The sequence below is a fragment of the Zonotrichia albicollis genome, chromosome Z, assembly GCF_047830755.1.
Source record: "Zonotrichia albicollis isolate bZonAlb1 chromosome Z, bZonAlb1.hap1, whole genome shotgun sequence".
NCBI classification, from domain to species: Eukaryota; Metazoa; Chordata; class Aves; order Passeriformes; family Passerellidae; genus Zonotrichia; species Zonotrichia albicollis.
The window spans coordinates 39290994-39304452 of NC_133860.1; the positions used below are offsets into that span (position 1 = coordinate 39290994).

General features: G+C 39.5%; 1 protein-coding gene across 1 annotated transcript in view; it reads left to right on the plus strand.

The window, feature by feature from the left end:
- The window catches only part of ARSB (arylsulfatase B), a 187227-nt gene that overhangs the window by 173426 nt on the left and 342 nt on the right, over nt 1–13459 (plus strand). The window lies entirely within an intron of this gene.

Below are 13459 nucleotides of genomic sequence, written 5' to 3' on the forward strand. Positions count from 1 at the left end.
TTCTTCAATACAGATATGTTACTGCTGTTTGATAAATATCAGTCTTTTGTATTAAGCTTATTTTTACAAATTCCCCAAGAGTTTCCAAAGATTAAACGGTGATTGACCATTCTTTTGCACGCATTTAAATTATCTGCCATTCTTTTACAGCTTCTTGTAGAATTCAGTATCACTTTTCCTATGTAATCATTTAACATTTGTATTATAAGACTTCTGGTAATGTCACTTTTTGTACTGGTGGGTGTTGAAAACAATCTGCAAGGTGCAAGGATACCTTCTCGTGTCAGACCTTCCCCTGGTCAGCCCAACTGTTTTTGCTCCAGTGCTGCCAAGAAGGGGTGGTGCTGCTGAGGTGGCCTGCTGGGTTCTCCTGGGGAATGGCACCGACTCTCTGAGTTGGCTGTCAGCAGTCAGGCTCTCGGAGTATGAACAAGCTACCAGTCTCCACACAGGTGCAGTGGAATTTCCAGCATTCCTGTTGTTCCTCTTCATGTTTTAGCACACTGTTGTTGTTTCAGATTACAGTAATACTGCACTGACCTTCTCTTATGCATGCAGCCTTCCTGTACAGGTTATTATAACAGCCTGTGTTTTCATTCCCATAGTGTGCTTTGTTCCACCATGCTCTTCCTCTCACCAGCTGGTTCCTATTTATTTATTTTCTTTTTAACTGCATTTGCATAAAGACATGGATGTTTTACTGTTACTTTGCTTCCTCACCAGCTTGCAACTGCTCCAGATTTATTTTTAGTATTTCACCTTATCTCTTCCTTGCATTTGTTTGTGGTGTAAGTACTTTCTGCTTATTGTTTCTTTTTATAGCTTCCTGTGGAAAAAAAAAAAAACAAACCCCCCCTCCTAAAAAACCAACCCTTAAACAAAACTGAGTTTGAAAACAAGGGAGAGGATTGTTTTACTGGGTATGACTGTGACCAGCATGCTAATTTTACATTTCTGACACACACATCTAATCTAACCTAACCTGTCATGTTTGTTTGTTTGTTTGTTTATAAACCAACCAACTAGACCATTTGTATATGATCTTGTTGTAACAGGTCATAAAAAAGCTGAAATCTGGTTCACACAAGTTTTTCGACATTTGGGGAAAGGAGCTATGCGCATTCTTGTTCTTTCAGCATGTTTCATTGTAGTTTCAACTGTTTTTAAGCCCTCCTGAATACAAGACAATGTCTGTGGAATACAGAGGATTGGGGTGTGCACATGCTGCAAGCAGTGTTTCGCTCCATGTACAATTTCTGCAGTTTTCTATTTCAGCCTGCAGTGGGGAGACAAGTACTGGATGTATCCTAGGTAAAAGGACTAAGACTCTGCTAAAGGCTTTAGAATTTTTCTGATAATTTGTTAAACACTTTTAAGTGAATACTGGTGATCTTCTTTTGTTATTCTAGTATTTTGTAAAAGCATTGGAGAGTTCAGTACAGCTGCAAGCACTCAAAAGCCTTAAATCACACTGCCAAGGTCATGATCATGATGAGCAAATACAAATATTGCTTATAGGGCAGGAATTACCCTAAATTTGGTTTTGAAACTGTAAAAAATAAGTGTTTAGCAGTGCCATATTAAGAAAGAAAAATAAAAAAGGATAACTTTGGTGTCTAATATCTTCTGCTTTCTATGTTCCTTTTCCTTAAATAGGATAGCAGATTTTGATTATAGTAAAAAGTGAACAAAGTAGTTCTTTCCTTTCTTGGAAAAAACATGCACAGTAAACAAATGTGAACGTTCTTGAAGCCAAAGACACACACCTTGAGCACAGAAGAACACAATTGCCACCGATTGTGGCATTTCCTGCACCAGTTTGTGTATGTCTCTTCCAGTCCAGAGGAAATGGATTTTTCTGTGAATTTTGGTGAAAGATAAGCAATTTTTCTTGTGATCTATCCTGAATTACTCAGACAGCATCTTTAAATAATGCTGCAAAACAGGGATCACCTTCAGTGCAGATGACACCAGCAACGAAGCCAGTGGTGACAGCTTCACCATCAAAGCCTGGTGCATGCTGAGTTTTTCCAAACACAAAGGTGAGCATTTGATGTGGAGCTCGGCCCCACAAGGGCAGAACCTGCAAGGGCACAGATCACGAATTGCAGCTGTGAGAGGACAGCCTGCTGTGAGGAGGCTGCTGCAGCACTGCTGGGAGCTCTGACCTGGCTGGGTGCATGTGCCCGCTGGACCAGCTGCTTGAAGAGCCTCTCACTTCTGTCTTACAACAAAGCCTTCCTTCTAGGAGAGCTACTGCTAGAGGAATCTAGGTTTTGCAACAGCAGTTATGTCATATCTCAAGCAAATTGGTATTTTCACAGCTCAATTCAGATGAGATCATTATCCAAATAGTGAGTCAGTCCAGTTAAATCTTTTGTTCTGTCTGTGCTGCAAATAGACCAGGCTGCACCAAAAAACTTTGAGAGCTTCTTTTCTGTTACTCCTGCCATCATGACAGATCAGGGGAAAAGTGATTACAGAAACAAGGACTCAGATGCTTCATTTGGGTTTTGGTTTTTACCTTTTTAAGTTCTTGTTTACCCTAGTAAACAAGAAAATGCAGTGTACACCAACCAGTGTATTCTTGGAATTTATCCTGTGCAGAACACCAGATGGATCTGTCAGCTCTTACTCTACATAATGAATTAAATTGTAAAAGATAAGCAGTATTCAAGAGAAACAATCTCTTACTTTTTCTAAAGGTGGTATTCACTGAACACAGATTAATGAGTTTTATTTCCAGTTTCCTGTAGAATTGTATTCTCTGACATAAAGATAAAAAGGGGAGCCCATTGTACTATTTTGGCACAAGAGATGCCAAACTGATGACCTGCAAGTGTTGTAGACACTGCTCATCCAGTAGTGCTGGGAGATAGTCAGGGTACTGGGTGTGCATTGAAGGTGATTTGCGTCCTGTTTGATTTATTCAATGGATTATGGAATTTATTCCACTTTATGTTTTTTCTTAAAGCCTTGAGATGATAGCTTGTGAAATTGAACTTTTATAGAAATATTTATGCTGGTTAAATAAAGTAGGAATTTTGGTGTCCTTAATCTTATGTCTGTCAAAATAGATAAATCTCCTCATTCAACTTTTATTCAGGAGGACTGTAAAATTATTTTGTAAGGGTAGAATGTTTCCAAGCTTTTTGTAATGTGTGTGTGTTTATATATACACGTATATACACACAAGACAAAATTTCAACTGTGTCAGATAGCAAGATTTTACAGATTGTCAGAGATCTGGAGCTTAGTAATGGGTAGCAGATATTGGAAAACATTTCAGTACATTAGGCAGTGCTTCACTAGGGAAAAAACTCAATTCTCCCAGCCCCAAGCCTGTTTTATAGATTATAATGTCGGTCTTTCTACCTGTATGTTTTTGTCCTCTCTATATTTAAGTAGTCCATTTTGATTTATTTTCATTATTTTCTCTCCCTTGATGCTTCAGACATCTCATAGCTCTTTTGCTGAAAAGTAAGAGAACATTGAACTAAGCATCTTTAAAAAAAAAAAAAAAAACAAACCAAAAACCAGAGAAAATACGGGTTATTCCAGTATATTCTGTTTTAGACTGAAATGATTTTGCTTATGTGATTGCATTATCAGAAATTTTAATTCTGCAATCTTAGCATAACAAAAGAGAAAAAGACTAGCAAAAGAGCATGTCCTGTTTCCCTGAGATAAAGGTAAATATTCAACATAAACTGGGACATTTGTCCCAGACAGGGGAGTCATGGTACAAAATTCTGAGTAAAATTCTGATAAATTTAAATTTATGTATAGTCTGAATGACCATATTATTTTTTAGTTTTATACATTATGTTAATGATTTTTTCAAATCTAATTAATTTTGCCTCTGATGAAATTAGTTGGTTTTTAGGAGAGCATTTATTAATAAAAAGAGGATAAAATTTATCATTTGCAACCATGTATTTTAAACAACCAATTGATGCTAGTAATAATCAGTGTCAACCTACAGAATGCAATGAGTACACCATTTAGAATTGGTTTTAAACAGCAACTTCCATGATGGACAGTTAATGAAACTGTTTCTTGTACTGTACGTCTAATTTTGCCATAAAAAACTTGAAATGCATTAAGGAGATCTAATAGATAATCTTATGTTTAAAGATAATTTTCAGAATTCAGTTAAATGTTTGAAACTCACAGACCAGACAGATTTCTATAAAGCTTATGGAAGCTTTAAAAAGCTTATGCAGGGACCTTTTTCTTAGTAATAATTATCTGCCCATTCCTTGGGAGATCTTCAGATAAGCATTTTGATTCATTTGCATTTCCAATGGGAAAGACATAATCAAGAATTTTCTGCCTTTTGGCAACAGTAGAATCAGACATTACCCTTCCACCATTCTGTAAACTGCATTTGCTTTCAAAAGGATTAATGTCACTGAGAACTGAAAGAAACTAACCAACCCAATACCTAAAAAGGTGGTCTGTCATGTAAGTCCACTCCCTACAGTCTAGTGGGACCCGTGAATATCTGTAGCTTCATCCTCTTCAATGAGGTACATGTTTGGGAAATCCTCTGCTTTATTTAGGTATTAGGAGTAAGTTTATCTTCCTCTCTGAAGCGCAAGTGAAGAAAGCTAGTCATAGAGCTAAGTTTGTTTCTTTACAAGTGAGTTTGTTTGAAGCCGTTTTGACATGTTGCTGTGGTAATTGCCTAATTCAGCAGTGGTTACTGTAGGAAAAAAACCTTTCAGTTTAATACTTAAACCATTTCTCAGTGAGCAGAAAATCAAAGTCACTGTTGGAGATGTGACCATGTCCACAGTCCTACAGTCCTCCTTTGTGGAGAAGGAAAGGTACATTTTCATGTGGTGTGTCAGGGCTAGAGATTCAAAGTGACACAAGAATAGCTGAGGTTTGTGTTAGAAGGATGACAAGAAAAGTGTTTGGCACAGTGCAAGACACTGCAGAATATCTTAAATCTCCAAAGTTGTAGGGTTTCTAGTGGTAGCATTGAGGTTCAGTTCGCAGTATTGCTACATACTTCGTTACCTGAGTGAGGAACTTCCCATCTGGGATGGTTATTTATGCTTTCTTCCCTTCTTTTGCCTATGTATTTATATGGCAGTAAGGTGAATCATCACCAGACCTATATGCATATCCTCACACAGGTCCAGTTTTAGTTTGCACATTAAGTGTTTCTGTGACACAAGCCACATGACGTCAGAAACAGAGGTATGACAGCATTTTAGGAGAAAGTGAAGCTGAGAAAGCCCTTTTCAGTTTCTACAAACATGCATTAGTTATTAATTGTATACATTTTAAGGACAGAAAAGGACTGTTAGCATTATCTAGTCTAGCAAATCAAACTGCATTTAAACAAGCCAGAATTTTGCACATGGCTCAACTTCTAGAATTATCTTCAATCTTGGCTTTAAAATTAAATCCAGTTGCTAAAATAAATAATCTGTTTATTTTTGCTTCTTGCTCTAAAATGGGGTTTCCAGAATTTCAGCTATTGGTCTAGGTGTTTCCCGGCTCTTTGCAGTGAGCTTCCATTTCAGAGATCCCAACTAAATACTGCATTCCTGTAATTACTGATGAATGAAATATGCAGTATTGAAAATATGTCATTTCAGTTCTTCTCTTTGGCCACAGTCAAGAGGTTAACCATTAAAAATATCTGTAGCTCTATACATTTAGTTGATGTGCACAGAGATATGCCAGTGTCTGAGTACTTTGCCGTTTCCTGGATAAAAGGTGTTTCATGCACAATTTTAAAGTTTACTGTTACATGTGGTGCCCAGATACTTCAGATATCCTTGCCAGTACAGAAACAGCAGCTCTGATCAGCCACTCTGGCAGCTCTTATCCATCACAGCCCTTTTCACTTACCTGAGACACTGCTGATTCTCCTCAGCTCAAGTACAATGAAAAGTTACAGTCAAAGTGTTCCTGTAATGTACACACATTTTATGCATTACTGTGTTGAGGGGCTTGTCCGTATTGATTGTTTTTGAACAATGCTTCGCTTTCAGTTTGAATTAAGAGGAACAAGAATGATTACATACATTTTGTTTCAAGATCAGTTCCCCATCTCATCAGTCACTGCTGTCATAGCAGGTAGTTTGCTTGAGCTGTGTGTCTTGGATCCAAAGTGCAAGGATCCTGTTGTGCCAAAAGTGTGTCTTTTCCTTATTGAGAGAGTGTTACACGTCATGGACCTGGGGAGCAGTCGATACCTGCCAGGTGTCTTTCTAGCTGGCAGCAGTCTGGAAGGACTGATGTAGAAGCTTGTTTGCAGTGAGTAACAGTGCAAACAACTCTGGGTCCTTCCTGCTGGGAAAGGTCAGTTCTTGGGTCTACAGCCTTAGGTCTTGTCTCAGCAGAAGGATGACCCACCCCTGGCTGCTCAGACAGGCTGGGGAGCCATAACCTTTGTGGCTGCTCTGCTAACAGAGCCTCAGAAGCGAAAGGAGATGCTGCAGGGGTTTCCTTTCGGGAATTAACTGAAGCGGTGTTTCCTTCATGCAAGGAACCAAGACTGTTTGGTTCTCAGTCTGCTTTGTCTAAGAGCAAACGAGGAGCCCAATATGGTATTCCATTTTGGCCTAACTTCAATAGGTACATCCCATAGGTGCCTTTCTCTTAAGCTTGTTTGTCTAAAACAGTTTCTCTTCCCTCCAGTTTGAAAGACTCTTCCTTCCTAAACAATCCTCGGGTCTTTGATCTGCTGTGTTTGTGAGGATTTTCCTGAGCAATTTTTGTCTTTTTAGTAAGCAGTTCCCTAGGGTTTGCTGAGAAGTGTCACAACTGAGTCATCCTTTCCTTTCCTGCCTGTTTTTCTCACTAGTCTCATTTTAAACAATAACCAATGTATTAGTATAATAAATATCTTAGTACTATGTTAATAAATTATTAAGAATAGTTCCAAATCTATCACAATGAAGTCATGAGGGTGAACTGTTTTTTTACAATAAGCATAGATTACATGTGGTTTTGGTCTGATGCTCTAGTTTATGCACACACCATTAACTAATTAAATTGCCATAGTCTGGTAAGGTAAATATCCTTAGTATAAAAATAGCGAGGGTTTGTTATAAATATTATAAATATTAGTAGTTCCTTCCTTCTGACTTCCCATTTTTCTCCTAACCTTCCTTTTTTTCTGATCAGACTCCTTTAGGAGCTCTAGTTGAGAGTTTTATGAAGTAATCACAACACAATGAATATTTGACTCTCCTTGCATATATGATAATGTAGGTAACCAAGAAAGGGAGCTTCAGATGAAACTTCTGAAGATTGAGACTTCAGTGAGGTTCTGAGGAATCAAACTAGGACAGAAAAGTCATGATTCTACTCCCAGTTGGTAAATTCCTGAGCAGTTAGACTATCACTAATTGTAGCCAAGATTGCTCCCTTAATGACGATTTTTGATGTGATGTGTAATTTTCTCCTGAGAAGCAACAATAGAAATAACACACATTAGCTTTTCTTAACGTTGTAGGCTTTAATAAATTTTGGAATTACAAAAGATACCAAGTAAATTTTCAAAACACAACGTAATGGCTGCAGATTTAAGGAATTTTGTAAGTCAATAAATACAGAGCAAGGGAACAAATCTCCAGCTTGAGAATTTGTGCTTCAGAGGCAATGCTGGAAATCTGAGTTAGCTTGATATCCTCTTAGTGGGGAGGCAATAAGCAAAGTTTTGTCTGGATGAGGGAAGAGTGAAATGAATTCTGTGTTTAAACCTCCCCTGCAGTTGGTCTGAAAATTTGGAAACTTGCATTCTTGTAGTGATTTTTCAGTGATGTATTGGCCCCATTAAAGTCAGTGGGAGTTTTGCCATGGCTTTTAATGAGGTCAGAAAAAGAACAGTACATTTCAGCTGCTTTTTTTTTTTTTAAGTTGGAAAGAAGTTTTATATTTGTTTCTCTTACAGTGATGTATTCTAGAAGCAAATCCACCTGTAATTAGATGTCATATTCCATAGCATTTGCAAGATAAAATGGAATAAACATCATGTCCAGCTTCAGGAGACCAACAGTCACTGTCAGAATAATTTTCTTTCGTTTATACATTTCTTTTTTGCTTGATGTATATAATATTTGGGCACATGAGGGATAGTTTAATTAAAATTTGCATCTACATTCCTTTGGTAGGGAGATAATTTAAATGAAAGACAAGGAAATAGTGTTTTGATTAGGATACTTCAGTGAGTTTTGACTATTTTGAAAAATATTTTCGTTTTCCATTTAATATCTTGTGCCAGCATCTTACATTGTGCCAGCAGGAATAAGACATGATGCATCATAAGTCTACATTCCTTCCATTACCAGTAAAATTAATCTGTTTAGTCTGATGTGTTTTCAACCACCTGTCACAATAATGCACTTATTAATATGCCTGTGCAGGTTTATAATGGTTAAATATTCATTAGATATGCAAATAGTCACTCTCTTTGATTCACAAGTGAAGACTAATAAAAACTTTGCTCTTTGTTCTTCAAGTAAAAAGCTCTGTTCTGGAATGTTGTTTAGGTTGGCAATAATTTGATGAGAATTTGTAGGTGAATGGAGAATCCTTTGTTTATTCTCAGCTATTTGTCTGAAGCTGTGCAACCACTTCAGCTTTAAAGCACCTTCTCCATTTTGTTATCTGACACTGGATCTTTTTGATCACTTTGAAATGGGTTGCATTTAGAAAATGAAACAAAGGCACAGTGAAGTGTCCTTCCCTATTCGTGGTCCAGGTGCTTCCTGTGGCGAGTATGCAGTGCTTGTCAGAAACCAGTGTCACCAGAGCTGCCTTTTGGTCTGCAAAGAGAGCCCGCACCAAGCCATTTGGGACAACTGGTCTTTCCCAAAGTACTAGTCCTTGTCGCTGTTCTCTTGTGACAGGGGAGTATGATTAGTGTACTTCTTTTTACATTTGCAAGTCACCTCTAAGTCTGTGGGGTAGAAATGCGGAGGAGCACCTTTCTGTCTCCTCCTTTGAAGACTGCAGGGAAGTTGGCAGAAGCCTGCCATCTCCTTCTGAACAGCAGTTCTCGTAAGAATGCTGAGAGGACTGAATGGGAGGAGAAGTCTATTGACCAACATTTATCCCTGACCCAATTTCTAGTGGTCATACAGCATTGTCTTAAGTGCAGTCCCTCTTACCTCGATGGTTTGACGGCTGCCTCACTCTACCAGGCTGGGTGAGCTCGCAACTGAAGAGTTTGCTTGTCCAGTAACACCTAGGGATGGAAGATTTTTAAAGGGGAAGCTCATGTCAGCCTGGGTGGGGTCAGCTTAAGGTAATTGAGTCTTAGTGGGTAAGCCTCTTTCTGTTTGTTTCAAATAGTGAGCAAACATCAATGCAAATAGGAGCCACTTCCACTCTTGGTAGTTCAAAGCTTATTCAGAGAGTTTATTACTGCTAATGAAAAACATTTCAGAGAAGGCAGAACACAGGCTTCCAAGATTTGCACATATTGCATTATGAGATGCTCAAGCTTGTGTATGGTAAACAAGATTTAGAAATTCTTCTATGTGGTTGTACTTTGGACCCCAACAGACTTTGGCAGAAAATGTCTAACTATGCTTGGATTTATTCTATAAACTGGGATGGCTTCAGCAGTCTGTGTGGCCTTCCATTTAGCTGTTTGCTTAAGCCAAGCCAAAAGCCACTTATCTAGAAATTATTTATTCTCACTCTTGAGCTGGCAGAACCAGACTGGAAAGGGCAAAAGCTGAGTCGTAGTCCAAGCCTTGGACTTCAGTTAAATCATAAAGGGAGCATGAAGGACTGGCCGTTGGTCTACAAGGTACTTGTGGTTCTCTTGTACACTACTTGTCTTATACCTTTTTAAAATAAACAGCCTCGGATTTGTACTTTGCAGCTGTTTCTTTCTATCTGCCTGACATCTTCAAAATCAAAACCTTAATTCTAATATTATAGTTTGAAGAGGATTCTCACTTTCTGGTTTTGCCAGTGTAAGTAAGATGGAGGCAATTTTCTTTGTTTATCTCATTGAGAAAAATATTGTTTTTTATATACTTCGAACATAGACATATTGTATAGTAAAAGGCGACAGTTGAAAAGTCCTAGCTAGAGATGTGAAAGTATGACTGGAGGCTTAATTGTCAAAATTGAATCTGAAGAGAAAGAAAGTTTTAGCAATGTTTTAAATTGGCTTGATCTGTTAGATTAAAATAACCAAAAGAATTTTGCATTTGAGAACTCTTATTCTCTTTGGATACTTTGAGCATCTGATGTTCTTGTTGACATCTGATCACTGTGTTAGACTTCACTTAACACAGAGCATGACTATGAGCATGGTTCTGGTAGCCAAGGTAAATGAGGCTGAAGGTTATTTTGAGCCATCCAAGAGCTGTGCTGTCCAGAATGTGGGTTATGTGGCGGGCCAGAATGGCACTGCCAGGACCCTCTTGCTGCTGTGGTGTGTGGCTCATGTGGGCACTTGCTGTGCAGGGCTGTTTTCCAGCGTGAGTGGCCTCCTTCCACACCAGTGATGGAATGCAGTAGTAAAAATAGGGAGAGTACCAAATGACTATGAGGTGAGGCTACTTCTTGTAATCTGCTTCTTCAGCAGGAATTACTTTGAATGAGTTAATACCAAAAGGGTTAAAGAACCATTGTGTATTTTGAATTTGAGTTGTCAAAGCAAATATTTTGATAGTCAGTCAGAAGTGGATGCTGAGTGGCATGCTGTGAAGAACATACAGCTTTGTCATGGAAAAAACTTGTTGAGGGATGGGAAACTGAGAGGAAGAATAAACAGCTGGTTTTCAGCCTTGCAAGGGCTAGGTTTGAGTTTCTGCTGAGCAAAAAACGGAGAAAAAAAAAGCAGGGGGTGAGCAGAGTGAAGCTTTATGAAGCACAGTTATTTAGCACAGCCTGTAGCTGGAAAGGCTTCCATGTATAGCACAAACGTATTGTTGGAGCCACATGAGAGATGGTTAGGTTCATTGGGAAAGCCATAGCGGGGAGGAGGTTGTTGGGAGGAAAAGGTTAATTATCTAAAAATGACTGAGCTAGGACTTGTCTTCACTGCTTCATCTGCAATCTTTCCTTACTAAGTCTCAGAATGAACTGCCTCTGCCCCTCCTCTGAGCTTGCCATCCTACTTTAAATATTTTTGTCTGTCTGACGGAAAAGGACTTGCAGATGAGTGGTGCTCTTCTTTGAGCATGTCACTAGTGCACGGAAAAACTTATGCAGAAGTTCTCCCAAGGTTGAGGATATCTTGGTATATGTATTAACTCTTGGTGTTTCGCACCAGAATAAAGTACTCATTGCCTAGGAAAAGCCAAACCCAAAGTATTTTCAATTGAATTGCTGTTCTCAATGACATCTACTACCTCACTTTTAGATGCTGTAAAGTGTCCTTTAGTTGCACAGCAGCGAAGCGAACTCCTGAGATTTGGCATGGCCTTCATGTCAGCTTTAGACAGGCTGTTTTGTTCATGCAGTGACTTTTCTGGAGATACTGTCGTAAAATTTTGCTGCAATTTATTGCGCTTACATTTCAGTTGGGAAAGAACCCCATGATTTGGTCTTTTCTTCTAGTACAGCATTCCATGTTTGTTATCAGTGATATTTTTTTATGGCTGCCAGTGTTCATCTAGAATATCCACCTACCTAAGTAAATATGAACTTTGTTTTCATCTGTGTTCAATAAAGGGTGTTTTATAGCTAGCAGTACAGAGTCAACAGTAACAGCCATTATGGGTGTTCAGCTCTGACGTCCCTTCCGCCTCACTGAAAATCCTGGAATTACAAAGATGAGGAGTTCATATGGGTGTAGTTCTTGCAGAGAAATACAGATTTTAGAGCTTTCTGGAGCATATTTTAAAAAAATAAAAGCCTTTTCAATTAAATTCTCTCTAATCATGCAGATGACATCAGAAGAATACTGGTTTGTAGTGGACATTTTCTACATTCCAGTCATTATTTTAAGTGGAAATACTGAGCAAATTAACTTTCTTTGGCAGGCTGACACTTCAGCTCTCTGTTATTACAATGGGTGTATTGAAGTCATTAGCACGTCAGGTTGCTCAAAAATTTAATGCTCCCCCACCCCAAATGGAAAATTAGCAGAAGTGCTCACTATGTCTAAAGGCCCCTTTTTTAAGGCAGTCCCATAACACTGAACTACAGGAGACAAATTCTGTTGTTGGCACATCAGCTTTAAGCCTCTTTTACCAAAGGAATCTGCAGATTAGACAATTCACTACAACTAATACGAGGGGAGTAGAAATTTCTGGATGAAATCTTGCAGATGATTCACTATGTCTAATATAGAAGGGAGTAGAAATTTCTGGATGAAATTCTGAATGTGCGAAGCTGCATGTCTATGCTTCATTTTACATTCAGTGGGACTAATATTCAACCACCTGACTCAGAACTCCTAAGAAATTAAATACTAACCTCATGACAAACCTAAAAAAAAAAATATTGAGGATGCCTGTTTTTCTGGCATCTGGTGACCGAAGCAGCACAGCAGTGAGGTCTGGATCTGTTTCTTTACTCTTGCCTCCAGTTCAACGTCAGTATTTGGGGTTTGGTGAAGAAAACTTCAAAGTGCTACATTCTCATCCTGGAGGGGGTAACATGAGGGCATTTCCTGCTCCCACCCTTGCTTTCAGGCAACACTATTTCAGTTCAAGAGCAGAGGCGTGTGGGATGACCTGTTTGTTATTTTGAGGCTGATATTTGGATAGGACTTGGAAGTATAGTGATCTCTGCCTCTTGTGCTAAGATAAGTGTAACTCTGGGAATGTCATCAGCCACTGTTGAAAGGCTGTGTAATGGCTTGGGGAAAGCCCTGGGGAACATTTTGCTGCAGTTGCAGCCTACACAGGGCTGTGGAGGAGGGGAATTGAGGGGAGTTGGGAGGCTCACGGCTGGCTGGCACCCCCTCTGACTGGCACTTTTGGCCCTTGGCAGTGACTGGGGCGCTTTTCCATAGATTCCTGTTCACAATGGCGTGAGTTGCCAGAGGCTGCCAGTGGTGGCAGCAGTTCAAGATGATGTGTGTGACTTACCTACAGGCAGATTGTTTTCCTGAAACTGTGGTGCAAACCTTGATCCCAGACCCAGGGAGGCACCACTCCTTGCAAAATCCAGGCTTCAAAGGGGTCACCACATCACAGGGTGAGCTGTCTGCTGCTGTAATCTTGTTCACCTCTTCTTGAGGCGGGGCTGGCTCAGCTGCCGTCAGCAGAAACCCGGAAGGTTGGAACAAGGTTCCTTCATTGCCCCTTGCACCTAGGTGCCCATAACATGTGGAGCCGTGCTCAGCCTCGGTCCCAAAGTCGGGCTGTGATGCCTCCCCAAAGTGAAGGCAGGAGCTGCACATCTGTGAAACTGCTTAAACGTGTCCAAACATTTTGCTGGGTGACCGCCAGCACCTTTGGTAATTTGGACCAGAAGATGATGGGGGTGTGGAGGTAAGAGTGGGTGGGACCACTGG